This window comes from Macaca thibetana, chromosome 20 (assembly GCF_024542745.1).
Source record: "Macaca thibetana thibetana isolate TM-01 chromosome 20, ASM2454274v1, whole genome shotgun sequence".
Taxonomy (NCBI): domain Eukaryota; kingdom Metazoa; phylum Chordata; class Mammalia; order Primates; family Cercopithecidae; genus Macaca; species Macaca thibetana.
This window is the reverse complement of record NC_065597.1, coordinates 9,055,600-9,079,480: the sequence shown is the minus strand read 5'-3', so window position 1 is coordinate 9,079,480 and position 23,881 is coordinate 9,055,600.

Genomic DNA, 23,881 nt, shown 5'->3' with positions numbered 1-23,881 from the left:
GATCTCAGTTTCCTCAGAGGCCCAGTGATATGGCAGGTCTGGAGGATTTCAGTGCCTCTCCCCCTTCTACAGTGATGACTCTAATGACGTGAGGATGAATTCCTATCTCACTGCAGGTATTAATAAACTTGAGGGTTGGCATATTACTGCAAACGATGAAGGAAAAGTAAAAAACCAAACAAAACAATGAACCTGGTTATTTGGGGGCATAACACCCGATGACAACACAGGCTCGATGGCCCATGAACTCCATCTCATCCATCTTGCCTTGGAGAAAGTAGCATGTTTTGCCAATGAAGCTTTCTTTGCCTACAGTAGTGGTTCTCAAACTGTGGTACCCGGTTTGGCAACATCAGCATTCCCTAGAGACTTTTTAGAAATGCAAATTCTTGAGCCCCACCCTAGACCCACTGAATCAGGAACTTTAGGGTTGGGGCCCAGCAATCAGGTGGTTGTGAGAGACCTTCAGTGTGGGAAGCTCTGTGCTGGAGAAATGCTGCTCCCTCCTGGGCAGGGAGCCCCTCCTCAACCTCACTCCCAATTGAGTACAAGGAGTTGACCTTTATTGCAAACTTTGTGTGTCTCTGTAGAATACCTTGTTGTCCAGTTTGGCTTAAAAAAAAAAGAGATGGAAGAGAGTTTGGCAGTCTGTGTTTGTTACATTCATTGGCAATTTTTGCCTTGCTCAAATTATACACATTTTCTTCTACTTGTTTTTGGTTTTGAAATAAAGTTGCATATCCTTTGCTTCACATAGATAAAGGGGAAGAGGCACTGTCACCATATAGGATGACTAAGACATTATATAATTTTCTCTAAATGTGTCAATGCTCAGGTTCACTCTTGTGATGATCCTATTGTTGCATGTTCTAGCGGTCTACTTAGATTATGATGGAGAAAAGTCATTATATGGGTGTGTTGTTCTGTGTAAAGAAAGTGCCAGAACATTGGGTAGGAATGTAAATCAGCAACTGGACTCTGATTCTGGCTGGTAAAAGGGTGGGTTTAAAAGGCTTTGGAGGAGAATGGTCACATTGTATCAAAGCAGTTAAAAGGGAAGGTCTCCTTTATTTTCAGCACAAGAGGGCTGCCTATAAGGATTCCAGGTCTGCTTTTATGAATATGAGACTCTAAGAAGTGTTGCAATTGTAAGCCATGGGGGACAATGTCACCTTGATCCACCAATTTACTGCTGCCAGCAGTCAAAAGAGCTAAACATCTTCACACACTTCTCAGTCCACTTTCATTTGATCACCCAAAGAGGTGCCTGGGACAATAGTCCTGGGATGTGACATTGATGTGATATATATTTGCTTCAACTAAAAGGAGCAGGTGCCTTTGAAGAGCTTGAAACTAGGAGAGGATTCTGATTCCCCTCTAGCTCCCTGGCACCCTGAGGAAGTAAAAATAGTGTTTTGCATCAATCTGTCTCTTGCTTGACTGAAGTTTCCCCTAATGACAATCATGTCTGCAAGCCCCAAATTCATCATCGCCTCCTAAACCATCATCACAAAATCCACCTGTTGTCAGGCAGACCCCCAAAACCTTCAGCAGTGCACCCTGCTTCAATGCCTACTCACTTGCAAAGGTTTTTATTGGATTTCATCTCAAGACAATAGCAAAAAAACCAGACATTGGGTGATGGCATTTTGCTGCCTGCTCTATTTAATTGATGTCTGGCTGGTTTCTCCCCCACCCCTCTTCAATTTAGCTCTGGAAACATCTGTCTTTTTTATCCACCAATAGAGTCTCAAAAGGGTAACAAACCTGTTAGATAAAATATCAAAGTTATGAATTCTGATTTAATAAATGTGCATTCAAGAGATGATTCATGGCATGTATGATGACTTTCAATTGCTTTCTCAAACAGTTCATGCTTCATTTCATTAAGTGCTTCAGTCAATGCCAACTGATTAATTATCACAGCACTAGTCATCTTTTGTTTAGAAAACACGTGCATGGGACCCGTCTGGGGCTTGGTCATATAGAAAGTTTACTTAAAATGCAAATAAAAATGTTTTAAAATAGATACTTTTATAAATGTTTATATAATTCCACTAAAATGATGTTGAAAATGATGTGTTTCTTTGCTTGAGAAATGCCTGCCTGGTACTTACAAGGGTCATAGGCACAATGAGACTTTAAGTGCCAGAACATTGGGTGGGATTATAAATCAGCAACTGGACTCTGGCTTCATTACATTTGGCTTCAAACCTCTTCATTGGTTTGCTCTGAATGATACTGTCCCAGGAGTCAATATCTTGCCCTCAATGAGCTTATTGTCTAACGGCTACCAACTCTATTAGGGAATTGATTTCAGTCTGAGGAATTCTGAGTCCTGATGGTTCAAGATTTATGACTTGGAGTCTCAGTTGGACCACAAAGTGACTATGTGACATTGAACAAGATGTGTCAGCGCTCTAAGACTTGTTTTCTCCTGCTTCAAGTGACATGGTTGGCCTCTGCTGCCTTTTTATTTTTTTGAGACAGAGTTTCAATCTTGTTGCCCAGGTTATAGTGCAACGGCATGATCTCAGCTCACTGCAACTTCTGCCTCCCACGTTCAAGTGATTTTCCTGCCTCAGTCTCTCAAGTAGCTGGAATTATAGGTACCTGCCACCACGCCCAGCTAATTTTTTTGTGTTTTTTAGTAGAGATGGTGTTTCACCATGTTGGTCAGGCTGATCTCGAACTCCTGACCTCTCCTAGGTTTTTCCCATTTTGCAAGGTTTAAGAACTGAATTTCCAGATCCACCCACCTGAGCCTCCCAAAGTGCTGGGATTACAGGTGTGAGCCACTGCGCCGGTCTCTGCTGTCTTTTATGTCCCTAGTAGCACTAACACTATGTAATCTTAATACTCCATATATATTTTTTGCCTCTCACTTCACTTCTAACAAAAGGGACCCAGTGAATAAAAACATTGAGGTTTAGTGAAGACACTCATACTACCATGTAGAATTATTTTCATTTTGGCAGACTTATTCATCTTTTCTATACACTTGGAATGCTTATATAGTTGCCATAATAGCAAAAGTCAAAGAGAATATCGCATTTTAAGCACTTTAATAGGTGGAAATGGCTTTTTCATTTCATGTGTAGTGTCTTAAGGTTTTTAAAAAATGTTTTAATAAATAAGAACAATTTATTTTTAACCAAATAAATAAGGAAGCTACATCACCATTGGCTCCTGGGGACATGTGTGTTGACTAGTCTGGGAAGAAGTGACCACCCACACAGCTGGTTTCCTTGGCCGCAGCTGTGAATATGAGACTCTAAGAAGTGTTGCAATTGTAAGCTGTGGGGCGCAATGTTACCTTGATCCACCAATTTACTCCCTCCAGAAGTCAAAAGAACTAAACACCTTCATTGGCTTCATCATTGGCTTCATTACATTTGGCTTCAAACATCTTCACTGAATGATATTGTCCCAGGAGTCGTCAAAGCAAGGGTGCCCTCTTGTAATTGCATTTTTCCATGTTTGGTTTTGCTGCTAAATGATAAATTCCATGAAAGCAGGGAGCAAGCCTGTCCCATTCTGAACTGATTTCCCAGTGCCTGGCATAGTGCTGGTGTTGGATACTTGTCTGATAGATGAATAGATCTATCAGACCCCTAAACATGTAGGTCTTTGCTTTATACCCATTTTCCAGGAAGGAAAGACTGAAGTTGAGCTCTGGGCCTCTCAATGTGTACTCAAACAGCTGAGTGGCTCTTGGCTTAAATCCAGCTCTGTGTTGTCTCATCCTCCCAGAAAATATGCCTTTTCTGAGCATACTAGGTTTTTCTCATTTTGCAGGGTTTAAGAACTGAATTTCCAGCTGCCAGCAAGTGTTTATTTGTGTCTCTGTCTGACAACAGGAAAGTTCGCCTTTGCTGTCCCTTCCTGCCTGACCTCATCCTTAATAATCCCACCGCCACACTGCTCCTGCTCCCACTCCTTTATAACAGCCAGTGATACTCGCTTTTCTTTGCTAAGCCTGCCTTGGGTAGACAGCTGTTGTGGGAAATGACTGTGTTTCTGGCACCCTGAAGGGTTTTCAAATAAAGCTCCTTTATTGAAGTTCAAAGACACCTGACCATGTAGTACCAATGGTGTTACTTAACCAAAAATGGGATGCTGGGGTGCTAATCCATTCCATCCCTTTAGCTGACCTGATGAGATGGCTCTCCTTGTAGGCCATGCAAATATTTCTGAGCAGTGCACAGAGACCTTCACCTTCTGCCTATCTACCACTGTCTATGGCACATCGTGCACTGCTGGCTTCCTTTAGACCTGGGGTGGAGGTATAAAGTGCAATATTTCAGGAAACAAGCAGCTCATGAAGAAAACAGACTTGACCTGAAATTCTACTGATCTCATTTCAAGATTGCAGATGCTTTTCCTGCCCACTGTGTGGCCTTGAGAAAGTATCAGAACTTCCCTTGATCTCATCTGAAAACTAAGGTGAAGAGTCTGGAGAAATACAAAGGGCACGTTGAACTGGGGAAGGACTGAGAAGTCCTTCCTATTGGGGAGAATTGCAGGGGAGAGGATACAGCGCATGACTTCAGGAGGCCTTGACTCCAGTCTGGGCTTTGCCACAAGCCTGACCTTAGAGCTCCATCTGTCTTGCATGTCTCATAGCTGTGTCCCTTGGAGAGTGCCCAGCACAGAACAGACCTGCTATAAACATAAGCTTAGTGTTTGCTCTTGTTGGAAGAATCGATCTCTTGAAATTCCTTGGGCTCCAGTGTCCTTACCTAGAAAATGGAGATAATACCTTGTACATCTCAAGATGGTAGGGAAGGATCGAGGTGACGGATGGCAAGTGGTGGCTCCAGAATCTGGCACCTGGTCAGTACTTAAGACTGAGTTACCATTTTCATTGCTTAATTCAGGCCATCTGCTTCATGAGAGAGCACTGTCTGCTTTCTCATATTCTGGTTTTGGCACAAGATGGTGAGCAGAGCTCCACTCCAGGTCTACCTGACTCCAAAGTGGGTGCTCTTTCTACCCTGCCACCTCCTCAGACTGGGGCTGTTTGATTTACCTGTCATTCATTCATTCATTCATTCAAGATGGAATCTTGCTCTGTCACCCAGGCTAGAGTACAGTGGTGCGATCTCAGCTCAGTGCAACCTCCACTTCCTGGGTTCCAACGATTCTCCTGCCTCAGCCTGTGGAGCAGCTGGGATTATAGGCCCCCAATGCCACGCCCTGCTAATTTCTGTATTTTTCTTAGAGGTGGGGTTTCACTGTGTTAGCCAGGCTGGTCTTGAACTCCTGACCTCAAGTGATCCGCCTGCCTCAGCCTCCCAAAGTGCTGGGATTAGAGGTGTGAGCCACCACACCCAGCCTTGATTTACCTGTCAAAGTCCATGCACTCACCTTGACCCCAGAGACATCCTTGTCATGACTAGGCTGTGACCAGGCTATGACCCTTGGGCTTCCCTCATCCCTAACAGAGGATCTTTGCTGCCAGATTTGGCATCCCCTGGCAGATGGTATGGATCAGGCCAATGGGTATTGGCAAAGAAGTAACCACAGCATCATCACACCCTGTAACTGTGTTTGATCCAATGGCTAATGGGGTCATTAGCAAAGGAGAGTAATTTTAGGTGTGCCCTGCCAATGGTGGCCACCAGATCAATGGCTATTTATCATCCTCTGGCTTCCCTGCCTGGGGTGCAGGCAATGACATCAGATTGGTACTGACATCAATTTCTGGGAAGGTAAACACACTTTATAACCATCCCCGGTGCTCGTCAGTGCTCTCCAGGGCCTTCCTGTGGTGGGAGCCTGTGGCTGCCTCGTTGGTGTTCCTTTGCCCAGAAATGGTCCTTGGCATCACAGCATTCTCCGCATGTGACACGCCGGGCCCTGGGGACAGATTGGAGATGGCACGTTTGGTCCTGAAGGCACCCAGCAAGCCTCCTTTTTGAAACAGCACCAGCTAGACAGAATCAATTTCCCATTGACTTTCAGCTCCATCTCAGACACTGTAATTCTTGTCTGAGGGTTTATAAAGGCCATTGACTCTCTTATAAAAGATTTAAACACTTACCTTGTGGCATGCGGGAGCTCTATCTGTCATGATGCCTTTTTGACAATTTGTGGGGGTGGGATCGGTTGGGGGAGGAGGGCTGGTTGGCATTCCCACGGCAGGTGTGGCTCAGACAGCTGGTGCCTGCCAGCCCTGCCTGCACAGATAAGGGTTGGGATGCATTGAAAGATCCTACTAATATATCACCCAAGGGCTCTTTTCCATGGAGAGTCAGGCTCTCCTTGCTCCATTTTGAGAACAAATCGCATGTGACACAAGATAAACTTTACCCCAGCATTGCCTCTGCTGCAACCAAGGACACATCACTGGGTTATAATTGGAACCAGAGGCATCCAGGATTTTATAATTTTTGTAAACAGGGACACAGGATTTTGCAATTAACAGCAATGAGAACAATAATGATGATCCTCTTCACTTGGACCCCCACCCCCCAAAATCCATAAGGTATGCATATGGGTTCTCTCTCTTTTTAGAGATAGGGTCTTGACTTGTTGCCCAGCCAAGAGTGCAGTGGTATGATCACACCTCACTGCAGCTTCAAACTCCTGGGATCAGGTGATCTGATCCTCCCACCTTTCAGTCTTCTGGTAGCTGAGACTACAGGCACAAGCCACCATGCCAGGCTAATTTTGTTTTTTATTTTTTACGTTTTATAGACTTGGGGTCTTGTTATGTTGGCTAGGCTGGTCTCAAACCCCTAACTCCCAGTGATTCTCCCTCATCAGTCTCCCCAAGGGCTGGGATTATAGATACGAGCCACCAAGCCTGGCCCTAGTCTCTTTTTTGATGTGTAGAATCACTCTGGAATGCAAGTAAAGCCAGGATTGCTATATTCATTTTACATATAGAGAAACTGAGATTCAAAGAGGTTCAGTGTCTTTTTGGCCAAGATAATCTCAATTTTCAGGCAAAGCAGCATTTTTCAACTTAACCTCTACCTAACCTTCTACTGCCTATTCTCCTTCCATCCACCCATTCTTTAGCCAGCCAGGTGGTGCTTCGTAGGACAAAAGAGGCATGAGATGACGGAATTTCTTTCCTGCAGGAGCTCTGTCCAGTGGGTAATATAGCCAGTGAGTAGGGTAATTGCATTCAGTGCGTTTAGTGTATAATAACATTATGGTCAAGGAATATGGGAGCATAGGGAGTGTGATGGTCAGGGCTCTGGGCTGGGGAAGGGGGTTGTGGTCAGACAACCATGGCATCAGGACATAGGCACAGCTCTAAGGCATCAGGAAAGCCAGTCTTTGGAGTTGCAGCATTGACAAGTGTTAGAGAAAAGACCCGTGAGGATCAGGCTGGGGAATGACAGAGGACCATGATGTGGCCCTTTCCCTCTGTCATGGCATCTCCTTATCCTTTCCTTCTTGTTCACTTTGGCCACACTGGTTTCTATCCCCCAATATCCCTGCTGAACTCTCAACTCAGGGCTTTTGCATTGGCTTTTCCAATGCAAACTGCCTGGAGTGATCTTTGCTTCGAGAGCCTTGACACTAACAATCCCACTTCTTCCAAGTCTACTCCAGTGTTATTTAGGCTAATTTGGACCAACTAGTTTTGCAGCCCTCCTACCCCATCCCAGTAACTCTAGATCCTTTTTCCCCTGTCCTACTTCTTCCTTTTTCCATAGCACTTACCATCTTCTAACATACTTTGTAATATACATCCTTATAGGTTTATTAATCGTGGCTTTCTCCTTCAGCTGGAATGTAAGCTCCATAAAGGCAAGGATCATCACCTCTGATCTATCCAAGTGCCTAGAACAGCACTGGCATGGAGTAGACACTGAGTGCATATTTGTTGAGTAGATGAATTAATGAATGATTAATGAATTAATGAATGGTTCAATGATGAGCAAGCTGAGGAATTGGACTTCACTGATGTGGCTGATGACATCAACTTCGGATTTGTTGTTGTGGGCAATGGAGTTGACGAAGTTAAGCAGAGGAGTTATGTGGTCATATTTTGTTTCAGAGATGCTTCTCAAGTGGTTGTGTGGAAGGCAGAAGAGGATCAGGAAGACACAATCCAGGTGAGGGATGAGGAGGAGGTTCTAGGCCAAGGCAGGGAGTGTGGGGATTGGGGAGAGGGAGACATATCAATGGGATTACATAGACTTGCTGCTATGAGATGCCTGGAGAAGAGAACTGAAGCTGAGGAACTCGGTGGAGAATCTGGTCATTAATTGACTCTAAGATCGCGGTTACAGAAAGCATGTTGTGAAAATGTGTGTGTATGTGTGTACATGCACACTAGCAAGGGAAGTGAATCCTTGCTGCACGGCAGACTGTGTAGTGATGTCAATGGTGGTGTACATTTGGCTTGAATGGCAGGGCCAGGAGTTGGCCTGGTGACCAGAGGTCTGAAGTGATTTAGAATGGTTAACTGGCTCAGTAGAATGCTGATGGGAAGGAAACAAAAATGAACGAGTAGTTATTGGACTACCTTCTGCTTGGTGTTCTAGGGCGAGGACCAGATGCACTGGTGAAATTATTTCTGACTCTGAGGCAACACAGTGCTTCCCCTAGTCAGAGCAGTGAGCGCAGGGCTCTGCTTCCTGGTGGGGGCCAAAGTCGAGAGTTCAGCATGTCCTGTTTCCTCTCTGTCCTGGGATTCCTGAGGCTGGGTGCATCTCTTCCCTACTCCTTTTTTTTTGGATCCTCTTCTGTTGTCTCCTCTTCCGTCCCGTCCTCCTCATCACATAACTGTATGGTTAACCAGGACTTTGTATCTATCACAGCCTCTGTACTAACACACATGGGGTCCCTAATCCTGAGGGGTTTCTCCTATGGGACCTTGTGGACCCCAGGCTCCTGGGGGCAGACACCCCACCCCACAGTGGTGAAGAACCAGGCTTTGGTCCCAACTCTGCTATGGGCACTATACATGAAACCTAAGGAAAATCCTCTTTTTTTTTTTTTTTTTTTAAATTTCAAGGATCTCATCTGGAAAGGAGGATAATAATGACTGTCCTGTATTTCTAAATCAGCATGCTCGAATTTGAGAGTTGAGGATTGCAACAAATTGTTGGTTATGCTGTGGGCAGAAGGAAAGAAGGACACTTTGATCCTGAGCTTGCAAATACCACATGAGGTAACATCCAGATCATATGAAAATTGCCCCTTATAGCATCTTCTCTGTTGGGTGACACCCTCTGTGGTAGGAAGAACCATCTTGAGAAATAACTACATAAAAATAGTTCCTGAAAAATGGGTATTTATATTATGCCATAAAAATTTCAATTTATACCGTATTTGATAAATTTTCTCTGAAATTTCTGAAAAACTTTTTATCTCCTACTAACAGCATTTTACGAAAGGGGGATATGCCTGTGGCTGAGGGGCAGTTATGTCCAGTTAGATTCTTAGTTATCATACTTCAGTTATTCCTTTGGTGACATGTTCACTACCGCTAGGCCAACAAGGGTCTCCACCATGTAGAGGAGAGCAGACTTTTGTCCTGCGACGCAGTGGGGACTATTTTAGAATGCTGAGCAAGGAGAATCACATTTCTATTTTCTTTCTTTGGCATGGAGTAGGGGCCCGACTGGGGGGTTTTAAGTAGATGTCTTTGGATGAGCTTGGAAGGCCAGAACACATCACTGATGCATGGAGAGATGGAAAGGATTTAAAAGCTATTAAGCAGATAAAGTCTGGATTGATGGAACTTTTAATGATTGGACAGAAGTGAGGAAGAGAAGGGAGTTGAGTGCAACTCCACATTTGTTACTGACCTTAGAGCAATTTTGTGGAAAGACAGACTGCAGGGCCAGTAGCGGGTGAGGGAGCAGAGAGGGAAGGGGAAGTATAGATAACCATTTGAAGAAGCTTGTCTGTGTGATGGGGCTGGAGGGAGAGAGAAAGCCAAGGGGGATTTTGTTTTGTTTTGTTTTGTTTTATTTTTGAGCTGTAGGAGCTCTGAACATATATGTTTTTATTTTTTTAATTTTAATTTTTTTTTTTTTTTTTTTTTTTTTTTTTTTTTTGAGATGGAGTCTCCCTCTGTCACCCAGGCTAGAGTGCAGTGGTGCAATCTTGGCTCACTGCAGCTTCCGCTGCCTGGGTTCAAGTGACTCTCCTGCCTCAGCCTCCTGAGTAGCTGGTATTATAGGTGTGCACCACCATGCCCAGCTAGTTTTTGTGTATTTAGTAGAGATGAGGTTTCATCATGTTGGTCAGGCTGGTCTCGACTCCTGACTTCAAGTGATCCACCCACCTTGGCCTCCCAAAGTGCTGGGATTACAGGCGTGAGCCACTGGCCCGGCCTTCTGAGCACACTGATACGCTGAAGGCAAAGGTTCTTCCTGGTGGGGGGAAGCTGAGCCATACAGAATGCGGAAGTGACAATTGATGAGCAAAAGTCCTGAGTGATGCCCAGGCACAGAGAAAGGTGGCAGCAGACACATCTTCCAGTGAGGAGGAGGATATGGTAAGAAGAGATGTGTAGGCTTGTGTGGGCAGTGAAGCAAACTGTTGGAGAAGTTTATACCCAACCCTTCTAATGATCACTTTGGGGTAGAAAGTGGGGCCGTCTGCTGTGAGCCGGGCATGGAGCTGGGGCTGGAGGCTGGAGGACAGTGGATGGAGCAAGTCTGCTTAGAACAATGGAGGGGATCTGCCTGGAGACCAAGGTGTGCCAATGTCACAGCTGGGATGGGACCCAGGAGAGGGCATGACTGGGTCATTTTCTCCAGCATGAGGAGGGGCTAGTGGGGCAGCAACAGGGGCAGATGGTTGGGTGCTCTTGGGAATCGCAGCAGAGGAGCTACAGAGCAAGAGCTCAGAGAATGACTGAGTGATGGATGATAGCAGCGGCATGAAGGGAGGATTAGGCCGGGAGCTGATGTGTTTACAGAACAACTCAGGGGACTGGACATCATGATAAAGTCAGACAAAGGATGCCTCATGATTAAGGGAGCTGAGAGGAAGTAGGCTGGAGTCAGGCATTAGATTTTAAGATTTTAGAGCCAGAAACTTCTGGGTGACCTTGAGGTCCAGGATGTTGGTGGGTTGGCAGCAGAGTAGAAGTGAAAATGACTATGAACATGGTTCTAAGTACAACACTCAATGATTTAGATGGATTCTCTCCTTAAATCTTATAACAATCCCTATTTTAAAGATAGGACACAGAGGCATAGAGGGAAGATGCAACTTGCTCAGGGCACAATGATTATTCATTGTCAATAGCTGGGATGTGAAGCCCCGTGGTGTCTTCCACTCCCAATTGCTACTCCTAGCACCCTGGCAGCAGTTGGCTAGGTCTACTCTATGCATGTCTGTTAGGATAATGGCAGTGGTTAGACTGGAGAGGAAGGGGATAAAACTGGGACCGAGTCTCATATGACATGTTGAGCTGTACCAAAATGATAGCCAAGCATCAATCTGCCCATGCTGGCCCACTCCCTGTAGGCACTCCATAATGGCCAGTTCCATTCTGGGTTCCAAAGAGCCAGTGAGTCACCTGCTGTACATGTCACTCACCCTCATGTGGGAGCTGAGCTTCCTGAGGCTGTGACTGTGTGTCTGGGGACTGGAGATTGGCCTTTGCACAGGATTCAAGTCACAGCCATCAGTGGTACGATGCGGCAGGACTCAGCCTTGACATGGGCTGCTCCTTGTCAGGGGAGGGGAGTGCCTCCCACAGTGAAAGTGCTGTCAAACAGGGCTGCCCGGTGACCCGGGAGGATGGTGGCTTCTGTGTTCTTCTCCACACTGCCTCATCAGACCACCATGTAAAGTCTCCCTGGAGCCCTATTTTCCATGAGGTGTCAGCGCCCAGGACACATTTCAAATGGTGTAGTTGCTTTCCTCAGATAATTCTCCAGGGACAGTCTGGGTCCAGGCAACTGATATTAGGAATACTCTGGTTGTTTCCAAACTTGGTTCAATTATTCCAATTGTTTTTATTCTCTTTCTCATTCTAATGTAGATCCTTCCTCTTCTCTCTCCCCTCTCCTCCCCTCCCCTCCCCTCCCCTCCCCTCCCTCCCTCCCTTCCTACCCACCTACCTACCTACCTACCTACCTACCTTCCTGGGTCTTGCTCTATCACCCAGGTTGGAGTGCGGTGGTGTGATCATAGCTTACTGAAGCCTTGAACTCCTGGGTTCCAGTGATCCTCCCACCTCAGCCTCCAGAGTAGCTAGGACCACATTTGTATGCCACTGTGCCTACCAATTTTTAAGAATTTTTTTTTTTTTTTTGGCAGAGACAGGATTTCTCTATGTTGCCCAGGCTGGTCTCAAACTCCTAGCCTCAAGCTGTCCTTCTGCCTTGGCCTCCCAAAGTGCTGAGATTACAGATGTGAGCCACCATACCTGGCCTTTTTCTCCCTGTTTATCTCATCATTAAAAGGTAGCATGGTGTGGTAGAAATATCTTTATTCACTTGTTTATTTGGAAAACACTGGAATGTGGATTTGGTGTGAGGTGGCCTTGGGTTTAATCCCAGCTCTGCGGGGTATGCGTATAGGCATAGGTCACATCATCACATCCTATGGAGGACACAAATGAGTGAAGCTTTTAACCTGCAAATGATAGGGGAGCTATGACCATAGACAAATTTATTAAACTCTTGGATCCTCAGTTTCTTTCTCTGCACAGTGGAGCTTTTATCAACTTGGCATGATGTTCATGAGAAGTCAGTAAGAAAATATTAGTAAGGGCCTAGCATGGTACCTGGCATATGGCTGCATCCAAACCTGTTGATTCCTCTTCCCTGAGGTTCCTGATGGAGAAATGTCATTTCCCCAGACGAACAGGCAAGCTAGTTGCAGCGCAGTGGCCAGTGGGAGTGTCTGTTGTGTACTTGCATGGTGGGCACTGAAGGTTGTTGGCAGCCGTGGGTGGCTGTGTGTCCAATTAACCTGGCTGGGAGATGTGGAGATTTTGACTGGAGCAGGATAAGAGTTTGAAAGAGTTCATTTCAAAGCTTGTTCCTTTATTTCATATCAGCAAATCTCTAGCCTGCTTCCTTCCCTGGTTTTGTTGGTCTGGAATGTGCCGTGGTCGGATCTGCCTGACTCGGGCTTTGGACAATAATCCTTGACGTTGTGATTAAACCCAGTGTGAAATAGTCCATGATGCCTTACCATTCAGGGAATGGAAATTGCATTCTTCACAGCAGATACATTTTTTCAGATGATCCAGGCCTGTTCTTCACTGGCAGCTTTTATTTTAGCATTTCTGGACCTGGAATAAGGTCACTGTGTCCGAGCGAGAGCCCATCCTTGCTTTGGCTTTGTGGGAAGTCTGTGTTATACCCTGGCCTTGTCTGGTGTTTCACTTGGTTATGATATTGTCTGGCTTCATGTCATGTTTCATCTCACACATGTCGTACCATTTGTTCAAACATAAGAGGTGCAGTGATTCTGTGGAAAGAGCAGAGTTTAGAGTGAGGCTGCCTGAGGTTGTCTTCAGACTTGCAGCCTCTCTGAGTCTTTATGATACCAAGTCCTCAGGAGTTTTGTGAAGGCCAGTGACATAATGCATGTGAAAATGTCATGCAAAATGCAAAGAGTTATATAGATATTATTTACAGTTTTATTTATTACCTTCCAATCTATAGACTAAGACTCACATTTTAATGACAGGTTTCAAGAGTGTGACAATTCATTTTTGTTAAAATATAATTAATCTTTCAAGTCATTCATAGAGAATAGGAATAAAAATCCCTCCATGTTTATGAACTTTTTTATTAACCTTTAACGGCATGTTTGGATGGTGTTTGGATGGTGTTTGGATGGTTGGTCCGAGTTTTGAGAATCTATTTTCAGGATTTTTCTTTTTTTAGTTTAAAAAGTCAATGCATCATCCTCAATGACTTTAATGGAGATTAAGTGAATAAAGTTCACAGTATTGTCAATGTTCATTTAAAAACTACATCAGCTCTCTCAGACTCAAGGAGTTGGGAATGGTAAGAAAAGTCGATGGTCTGGCTTCAGGGATGCCACTGATAATTGGCTCAAGATTCTTCTTTTTTGTTTCGTCTTGCCCCCTCTCCTCACTCTGACTCCTCTCCTCAAGAATCTGTCATGGCTCCCTGTTGTCCAATGGGCTCTCCAAAGTCTGGCTGGTGTCCTCCTTCTTTGACATTTTTCTCTCAGTCTCTCCTGCTGGTGATCTGTGTTTGGGTCTTTGTGCACTGCATTCTCCTACAGATTTACTGTCAACTTGCACATTAGTTTTTGTAAGATTAGCATCCCCGAGGTGCGCCTCCAGCAGAGTGCTGCCATCGTGACATTCCGTGCCTTTTCTCCTACAAGAAAGATATGCTTTCTATACTTTATTCAGTGCCAGTCTCACTTTCTGCAGGAATTTGTCCTACATAGAACAGAGAAGAGGACCATGCCCCTTAAGGTCGTACATACTCACAGCCAGTCGGAAAGTTCTCACAAGATGGGTTGCTTTTCAAAATGAAGAGATCCTGGTAACTGTGTTCTAACAGATCTCTGTTAGGAACAATTGCCCCCTCTTGTGAACTTGCTTGGCTGCTACCTACATACCTCATCTATCTTATAGGCTGAGCAAGTTGAGACATATTTGACTCTGTAAAATGACATAGCTTCTATCACAGTGTCCACATAGAGTGCACTCTCAATAAAATTCACTAAATGCATTAAAATCATGGGTTCTCATAGATCTTTCGAGGCCCTGGCCATTGAATCAGGAAACTCCCCAAATGCTGGTGAGCTCAGGTATCCCTCCCTGGCACATACGAAATAGGATCAAAGCATGAAGACAGTGATTGGAAGGGATTTGTTTAGAATAGTACCTGTGTTTTCCATTTCTGTAACAGACTACCATACGTTTAGTGACTTAAAACAACACAAATTTATTATCTTATAGTCCTGCAAGTTGGAAATCTGACATAGGTCTCACTAGGCTAATATCAAAGTATGAGCAGAACTGTGTTCCTTTCTAGAGCCCTAGGGGAGAATCCATTTTCTTGACTTTTCCAGTTTATAGAAATTTTCCATGTTCATGGCCTCTTCCTCCCTCTTCAAAACCAGTAATGTTGCCTCTCACTGATCATTCTTCCATATTTATATCTCCCCCGACTGTCTCTTCCACCTCCTTCTTCTGCTTTTAAAGGCCTGTGTAATTACATTGGGTCCCTCTCGATAATCCAGGATACTGTCCCTTTTTTAAGGTCAGCTTATTAGCAATATCAATTCCACCTGCAAACTAATTTGACTTCGCTCTGTAACCTAACATATTCACAGCTTCTAGGGATTAGGGCATGGACATATTTGGGAGAGCCATTATTATGCCTCCCAAAAATAGAAACTAAGATATATGGTTCCTGAATCTACTTTTTCTTCACCCAGAGTGAAGGCATTCATATATGTAAGAGATATCCACATGGAGGTCTCATCTATTGAAAGACTGTGGGCCATGGCCATGATTGAACCATTGATAAATCAGTCAACACAAAACCCATCAATTAGCTACCCAAACAGCACGCACTGACTGATACCTAAAGATTCTGAGGCAATTGATCTCATCACGGGGCATGAGAGGGAAGGGCCTAAAGGGACATGAAACAGTAATGAAGGCTTCTGAGAGGAGTGCACACAGCTGCTGACTCTTGAAGGAGACATAGGTCATACAAAGGTTTTCACTGGACAGATAAGGTTGGGAGGACATTTCTAGCAGAGGACACAGAATGTGCAAGGTATAGAGGGGCAGACCAATACAGCATGTTCAAGAATCAGCCAGTAGTTCTCCTTCTGCCATTGAGGAACCTGTGGAGGCCTGCTGGGATCAGGATCTCTAAAATGCCAAATATGCCTGAAAGGATATGGCCCACAGTCATTTTTGCTGGAAGCGTCTTCCAAACCAGAGGGAACACACAGCTCTTCTTAAAATTGAAGGTGCCTAAGATGCCTGAGATGAAGCCGGATTTTAGTTAGGCAAGAGATATGTTTATGTGTACAAAGCAAAGGATAATACAGTGTGTCCTGGTAGCAAACCAAAGCCTGAGTTATCTGGGAAAAGGTCACTTGCTTCCGTGGAAACAGTAGCGTGGTTGGTCCCAAATCCTGAAGCAACCTCTCTGTGAAGGCCATAGGACACGGAATCTGTGTTGTGTTGTACCCCTTAAGGATTAAAAGCTATTACAAATAAACAAAATTCTGGGGGGAAAAAGAATTAGACAGACGGTGCTCCTCAAAATTCACATGCTGGTCTTAAACCCTAGTATCTCAGAATGCGACTGTGTTTGGAGCTAAGGCCTTTGAAAAGGTAAGTAAGAGTATGCTGGCCACGGTGTCTCATGCCTGTAATCGCAGCACTTTGGGAGTCTGAGGTGGGTGGATCACTTGAGCCCAGAAGTTCGAGACCAGCCTGGGCAACATGGTGAACCCCCATCTGTACTAAAAACACAAAACTTAGCTGGGCATGGTGGCATGCACCTGTAATCCCAGTTACTTGGGAGACTGAGGCAGGGGAATCACTTGAACCCAGGAAGTGTAGGTTGCAATGAGCTGAGATTATGCCACTGAACCCCAGTCTGGGTGACAGTGCAAGATTTGGTCTCAAAACAAACAAACAAGCAAACAAAACACAAAGGTAAGGTAAAATGAGGTCATCAGGGTGGGCCCTAATCCAATAGAACTGGTGTCCTTATAAGAAGAAGAGACAAGGACACAGATAGACATAGAGGAAGGACCTTGTGAAGACACAAGAAGAAGATGGTCATTTGCAAGCCAAGGAGAGAGACTTCAGAAGAAATCAACCCTGTCAACACCTTCATCTTGGACTTTTAAATTTCCGTAGGTGTGAGAAGATAAATTTCTGTTGTTTAAGACACCCAGTCTGTGGTACTTTGTTATAGTATCCCTAGAAAATGAACACAGCAGGTCATAAAAAGCTATAAAAATCACTGAATAACATAGATTCTGGATGTGCTGAGGTACCACTCAGATCTCCCTTCAGGACTGACGGCTTATTCCCCTAGCTGCTGGCAGACTTCTCTCAGCTGCTGGTTCTTTTCAGGACTTGTCTTGGATCAAGGATTGCCCTTTCCAAGGCTATGCCTCTGTACCTATGGTAGCCTGAATCTGAGATTTGTTGCATGTGGGTATTAAGGCTTGGTCCTCCTGCCCAGCTTGGGTCAACCCTGAAAGGTCATCTAGCATTAGAGCTTCCTTTGCAGTTGACTGAGGCCTTTGTCGGGACTGCATCACAACCCAGTTTCTTCTCTTCAATCCTACCTCTTTCTGACCCCTTCTCTTCCTCATGAATTGTTAACAAGAGTGCTGATACATTCCTGCATGCTAATATTTGTCTCAGGGTCTATTTCTTGAAGAACTCAGCCTGTGACATTATAATAAAGAAATCAGACTTTATTTGGACAACTTTGGGGAGCTATTGAAGCCTCATATTCTGATGTGGTATGATTTGTAGTGTGGCTGCTTTGAAGGGCAAATCAAAGAGGGTCAGACTGGATGCAGGGAGACCAGTTAGACATAGGGAGAGTAGGCAAAGGTAATGGAGGCCTCGTTGTTAATAGTTATTGTTCACTCAAGGCTTCTCTTGAATTCTCTCTTCGCTGGGAAACTCAACATCATTCCAGTATAAGCAATGCATGGTCCTAGCTTGACTGGCATTTACTTCTTGTTCAGAGCATTTGAAGGAAGTTCATGTCAGATCTGTTTTCCAAGATGGGAGAGCCGATCAAGACCACAGATGAATGTATCATGGGTGAATGATGATGGCTTAATGCGCTTGTACATCTCCAGGGATCCAGACAGAAATCAGAAAATAAGGGATGCACTTTCTCCTTCCAGCCTGCAAGTGTCACATGAGCTTATTTCTGGCTGGATGCAAGCTCTCACACACCAGCCCCGATTAGCTGTGACTCTCCCCTCCAAGCATGCCCTGGTCAGCCCCTGAGCATTTGCTCGTGCCATTGCCTCTGACTGGACTGTATCTCCCTCTGCTCCTTGACCTTCATTTAACTTATTCATCCACTGATCTATCTTTTCTGCACTCAGTGCTTCCAGGAAACCTTTCCTGATGGCCTCCTTCAAGCCGGATTATGTATATTTTTACAATATCTTTTTTTCCTTTAATCACAAGACCACAAACTCTGGACCATGTTTTCTTAGAGATTTGGGCAAAATAAATACTCTTCTTCCCATTCAAGGTTCTGACCATTAAAGAATACATATACAAAGAACTGATGGCCAAATGGGGATCCCTTTATCTATTCTAACAATGGTTGCAGAACACTTAGTGACCACCAAACCTGGAGACTGTAGTAAACTGTCTCCAAGCTTATGGCTTAGACCTGGGAATGAGAGGTATCTACTACTTGCCTTTCTGTGTTTAAACCTCAGGACACACAGACTTGCACAAACCACAGGCAATAGAGCATAGCTTGTAGAGTGAGTTCCAAATCCCTTAGCTATCCAACTTTGTAAAAAAGGACTGCAGTTATGCCATCATCAACCAAAGACGTCAACAGGGAGCAGATTAGAGAGAGAGGGAGAATGGTGGGCTTTTCCCCTGAAACAGGGAAGTCCTGCCCTGCTGGGATCATAATAGGAAGGTGGGGAAGGGAAGGAGATGTGTAGCACCAGAGTCTGGATGGCAAAGGGAAGAGGGAGAGTCTTTGAGGCAGCATCCCTGACCACTAGGAAAATGGAGCTCATTAAATTTAAACTGACCAATTGGATTAGATGGAAGGAGGAAACAGGGAGTGGCAAGTGAGAAGGTGGAGAATCAGAGTTCCCACCATGACATTTCCCTACATAAGGAAAATGGGTGGATAAAGGCAAAAGTTTCCACCTTTAGGAGATGAAGTGGGAACATGGGGGAAAGAGCACACGGGGCTTTTCATCCAGGCCTGTTGGCTTTTATGTCCCTAGCCACTGGCATGAAACCAGCCCAACATAGGTATCAGTTAGCGCTTGCTGACAGAATGGGTGAATGGACCATGGAATACTACTCAGTCGTGAAAAAGAACGAAATCATATTCTTTCCAGCAGCATGGATGGAACTGGAGGCCACTATCCTAACTGAAATAACTCATAAAGTCAAATGCCATATGTTCTCACTTAAAAGTGGGAGGTAAACAAAGGGTACAGATGGACATAGACAGTAGAATAATAGACACTGGATACAACAAAAGGTGGGAGGGTGGGAGGAATGTGAGGGTTGAAAACTACCTATTGGGTACAGTGTTCATTCTTCAGGTGATGGGTACACTAAGAGCCCAGATTTTACCACTATGTGATATATGCATGGAAGGAACCTGCACTTGTAACCCCCCAAATATATGAAAATACATTGATTTAAAAATCAAAATAAAAGCATAAAAATAAATAAATTACCATAGACTTATGACAACAGGAAAAAAAAAAAGGAATGGATGAATGGGTGAGGAGTGACAGTGGCTGATGAATTTGTGGTCATGCCCTTCTTTCCATTTCTCCCAGTTACTAATTAGTATCGCTGGGCTTTGTGGTATAAATGGAACTCATTCTCAACTTCACAAGCCTGTCACTGAAAGCCCCTCAGAATCTTTTGCAACCTCACCTTTTGTCACATCCATCATGAAGTTGTGTTGTCATCTAAGATGAGCTCCTGCTAGGTGGGCACTGGGAGGTGGACAGAAGGTAGGACCAAGAGCCTGACTGTGCCGCTGCCCCAGGCCTCAGTGGCTCCTTGTTAACCTAATGAAGTGAGCGCTGTGTAGAGCTAAGCAGGCCTTGTTATCTGACAAGGGACAACACAGTAGAGAAGTTGGATGCTGGGAGTGGGTGGGGATCTGTGCTTCAACCACCTGTGGTGGAGGAGAAGCAGGGCAGATGCCTCAGTAAGGACTCAAAAGACTGACCAGGGCTTATGGTCCTCTGGAATCAGGGAGGTGTCAGAACCAACTGCAGCCTCAGTGGAGAACTAAAAAGCTGGGACAGGGAACTGGAGGCCAGCACCCCATTGTAGGAGTTAGCCCACCCAGACAGGGATTACGAGTGGTCTCTCAGAAGGCAAGTCTCCTTATCTGAGTCCACGGATTCCAGCCCTGATACATGTTGGTTGCTCCGGGTTGGGCGTGAGGGGCATGCTGTTTTCCCACACTGGTGGAGACAGGCTTACTTCTTGTTGCACTGTGGTGGATGCTGTGATGTGCTGCTGAAGTCTCCCTTCAGTAAGGTCTGATGATCTCAGCTGTAGAGGGTAGTGTCGGCAGACAAATTTGAAGTCTGTCAACCTCTTTAAGGATGCTGTCAGAAACTACCCACTTAAGATCACATCCCTTCTTGGGGTGGCCTGTCCAATGAATAGTAGATATGGGAGTATAAAGTTTCTTGGCTCAACTTGAGGCAAAGATGAAAGGTCATTCTAATGCTGGAGCTCCCCATAGCGTCAGCTGAGTCTGGTATTTGGTGTGCATCATGCTTGATTTTCTCCTTTTGTTAACCAATTTCCCTCCCCTCCTCTCCTTTCCCCTCCCTTCTGTTTTAGTCCATTTTCACGGTGCTGATAAAGACATACCTGAGAGTGGGCAATTTACAAACGAAAGAGGTTTATTGGACTCACAGTTCCACGTGGCTGGGGAGGTTTCACAATCATGGCTGAAGGTGAAAGGCACGTCTCACCTGGCGGCAGACAAGAGATGAGAGCTTGTGCAGGGAAAGTCCCATTTTTAAAACCAAGAGACCTCATGAGACTTATTCACTATCATGAGAACAGCACAGAAAAGACCCACCCCCATGATTCAGTTATCTTCCACTGTGTCTGTCCCACAACACGTGGGAATCATAGGAGCTACAAGATGAGATTTGGGTGGGGACACAGAGCCAAACCATATCACCTTCCCTTCCACGGGCTTTGATCTGATCAATACTCTTAAACATACTACATGCTAGACACCTCCTGGGGAACCCAATGTGGGACAAACTGAAAACTGTCAAATGTCTAAACAAATTCCAGTAAGGAGGAATGACTTTCTCTCAAGCTCAATGGTCCCATTCTGTGGTCATCTTGATTGTAGAAAATCCTCCCTGAGCAGACACCTTCATCCATTGGTTCCTATTCTTTCTCTCAGTGTTAGCAGAGTGAACCAGAATTTGTGACGCTTGAGGACTGTTTTAGCTGAAATTAGTAATCAATAAAATCTACGGTCGATAGGCACAGGGCAAAATAAATAGTCACACGAAGGTGACCAACCCTAATTTAATGAGAGTGATTCATCACTTTAAGCAAAGTGGTATTGGCCCCAGAAATTGGAATTGGATCCTTTAGGAGGGATACTAGGAGGGCCTGGGGAAGGGGAAAGGAGGGCAGCGCATACGTGGGATCGCAGGCCTGTTCGTTCTATTGATGCCCCCGCACACAATAAATGGACCTTTCTGCAGCAAAGCTGTCACAGAGCAACATTTATAGTTACATTTAGATGGGAAAATTATTAGCATAAATATGTTTGGTGTCCCAAAACACAAGTACTGATTAGCTAGTGAGGACAGCATTAGGAGACTCATTAAGAAATATGTTTTTGTCCTTGCACTGGCCTGAGCATCACAATTACCATCCACACCCACACAAAATGCAAATATAGTTGTAAAACAAATTTTGAAAATTGAGTCCCTCAAGCTTCCTGGTTTCCATGCCAATCGTGTACATCTGATGTCAGTTGGATTCTGACTGCATGAAAAACACATCTTGTTCTAGCCCTTCCATAGCTTCCTAAAACATGTGGCTGACAATTTTTACTGTGTGTGTAAAAAATAAGGCTGTATTGTTAAGGCCCCTTTCGTGGGACATTTCACTACTTGGAACTGAAAGCATCTGTGCTGTTCTTTCAGTGTCTTGCCTTTTGTGGGATCTCCCTTTCAGTAGATCTTTCCTTTCCTGCTGGTTTAAGTTTCAGCCTAAAAAACAGCTACAACCCTTTTTCATCCCACTTCTTTTCAACCTACCACTTCTTTTCACTTCCAAACTTCTTGTGTGTGTGTGTGTTCCAGTAAGACTTTATTCACAGACACTAAAATTTAAATTTCATATCGTTTTTCACATGTCACAAAATATTCTTCCCCCACCCCAAACCCTTTACAAGTGGGAAAACCATTCTTAGCTCACAGGCCATACAGTAACAGACTGTTGACCTCTGCACTATAGTGACCAAGAGCACAGCTTCTGGAGCCGGATTGCTTGAGGTTGAATTGGTTCTGTTGTTTGCTAGCTGTGTGACCTTGGGCAAGTTACTTGATGTTTTGCACCTCAAATCCCCATCTGTGAAATGGGGAAGTGGCACCATTCTGTATGATTTTTTAATTATTTATTTATTTATTTTTTGAGACAGAGTCTTGCTCTGTCACCCGGGCTGGAGTACAGTGGCGAAATCAGCCCACTGCAACCTCTGCCTCCTGGCTTCAAGCGATTCTCCTGCCTCAGTCTCCCGAGTAGCTAGGATTACAGGCACCCACCACCACGCCTGGCTAATTTTTTGTATTTTTAGTAGAGACGGGGTTTCACTGTATTAGTCAAGATGGTCTTGATCTCCTGACCTCGTGATGTGCCTGCCTCAGCCTCACAAAATATTGGGATCACAGGCGTGAGCCACATTTTGTATGATGATCTTCTCCTTCTCCCTCTCCTTCTCCTTCTCTACATGTGAACAACGTGTAGATTTGTTACATGGGTATACATGTGCCATGTTGGTTTGCTGCACCCATTAATGCATCATTTACACTAGGTATTTCTCCTAATGCCATCACTCCGCCAGCCCCCACCCTGAAAAACCCCAGTTTGTGATGTTCCCTGCCCTGCGTCCAAGTGTTCTCATTGTTCAATTCCCACCTATGAATGAGAACATGTGATGTTTGGTTTTCTGTCCTAGTGGTAGGTTGCTGAGAATGATGGTTTCCAGCTTCATCCAAATCCCTGCAAACGACATGAACTCATTCTATTTTATGGCTGCATAATATTCCATGGTGCATATGTGCCACATTTTCTTAATCCAGTTTATTATTTATGGGCATTTGGGTTGGTTACAAGTCTTAGATATTGTGAATAGTGCCACAATAAACATACATGTGCATGTGTCTTTATAGTAGCATGATTTATAATCACTTGGATACATACCCAGCAATGGGATCGCTGGGTCAAATGGTATTTCTAGTTCTAGATCCTTAAGAAGTTGCCACACTGTCTTCCACAAGAGTTTAGCTCATTTACACTCCAACCAACAGTGTAAAAGCGTTCTTGTTTCTCCACATCCTCTCCAGCATCTGTTGTTTCCTGACTTTTGAATGATCACTATTCTAACTGGCGTGAAATGGTATCTCATTGTGGTTTTGATTTGCATTTCTCTGATAACCAGTGATGATGAGCATTTTTTCATGTGTCTATTGGCTGCATAAATGTCTTCTTTTGAGAAGTGTCTGTTCATATCCTTTGCCCACTTTTTGATGGGGTTGTTTTTTTCTTGTAAATTTGTTTCTTTGTAGATTCTGGGTATTAGCCCTTTGTCAGACGGGTAGATTGCAAAGATTTTCTCCTGTTCTGTGGGTTGCCTGTTCACTCTGATGATAGTTTCTTTTGCCGTGCAGAATATCTGTAGTTTAACTAGATCCGGTTTATCTATTTTGGCTTTTGTTGCCATTGCTTTTGGTGTTTTGTTGCCTATGCCTATGTCCTGAATGGTATTGCCTAGGTTTTCTTCTAAGGATTTTATGGTTTTAGGTCTAACATTTAAATCTTTAATCCATCTTGAATTAATTTTTGTATAAGGTGTAAGGAAGTGATCCAGTTTCAGCTTTCTACATATGACTAGCCAGTTTTCCCAGCACCATTTATTAAATAGGGAATCTTTTCCCTATTGCTTGT